Raw genomic sequence first — 1286 nt, 5'->3', positions numbered from 1 at the left:
AAAGCTGGTAATAGGGAACCCAAGGCTGAGAAGGGACAGTGTTGACATGTCGTGGGGTTATTAACCATTGTCATAAAACAATATGTGTACTAACTGTTTAATGAGAAACTATTTATTCTGTAAACCTTTATCTAAAGTACAATTAAAAAAAAAAAAGATTTTCCCAGTTTAATAGAGGCTATTTTAGCCTATGAAACCTAATTCAAAAAGATAATGTTAGGTAACTTTTTAAAAAATGTGTCAGACATTCTGCAAGGTAGATATTATCACTCCCCTTTTACAGACGAGAAGCCTTAAGTTTGAGAGAATGACTGATGGAGACAGGAATCAAATCACCCACGTACTTGGCGCCACACTAAACGCTCTTTCTACTATATCCACTATTTCTACTAAGCTACCCCACAATGTAGGATAAGTTTAACACACACGTGCCCACTGTATGTTGATACTTCCTCGCACCCTCGTTCAGCTTTACAGTCCATTTTCATCTTTACATCTTTCTCTGCCAAATTCAGACCTGACTGATATTCCTCATTTTGTGCCTTTGAAGCTGAGTTTGGGACATACTTTGTATTTTAAAATTACAGTAATTCATTGGCAATCATAGGCTATACTTTGATCAGCATTTTTTCTGGAGCAATCAGCCTAAAAGGTGGATCTTTTCTAAGTCATGGATGAGCTGGGTGTGTCTGGAAATTCAATAACACCTCACACCTCAGAAAGCTACTTGCACATACCAGAGAGTATCTTCACGTCCCATGGGTTCTCTCTATAATCAATGACTCATTTTCACGATTTTATAACATGAGGAAATAAAGAAAGCAAATAAATAAAAGATGGTCTCTATTGAGGGAATTTCACAGACTTTTGTTTAACCATATAAAATTTTGTATAAAAGGTAATCTAATATTTTTTATACAGACTTAGTTGTATAACCAAGGTTGATATTTGATCAAAATCTTTGGCATCACGGAGGAGAAGGCAATTGGGCAGTCTAGCTGTTTGTTCACTACTGTTGAAGGAAGACTAGAAACAAACAACACTGAAGGAAAAGAGGGGGTTTGGACTTAAAGACCAAATTATCCAAACAGAATTTTTTCAGCTGCTTGCTTCAGTTGAACCTTGTTTCCTCCTGTGGATTTGTGCACCTGGCATTGGTGAAGAAAGGTGTTTCTTTCTAGCATAAGCATGCCCAGAACTGAGTAATCAGAGTATTGCTTGCTTTGCAAAGGGCATGATTGCCAATGTAAGCCAACTCCCTTCTTCTGGAGATGAAAAAATTGAGG

Source organism: Trichechus manatus, unplaced genomic scaffold (genome assembly GCF_000243295.1).
Source record: "Trichechus manatus latirostris isolate Lorelei unplaced genomic scaffold, TriManLat1.0 scaffold00063, whole genome shotgun sequence".
Classification (NCBI taxonomy): Eukaryota; Metazoa; Chordata; class Mammalia; order Sirenia; family Trichechidae; genus Trichechus; species Trichechus manatus.
This window is presented reverse-complemented; position numbering follows the sequence as displayed.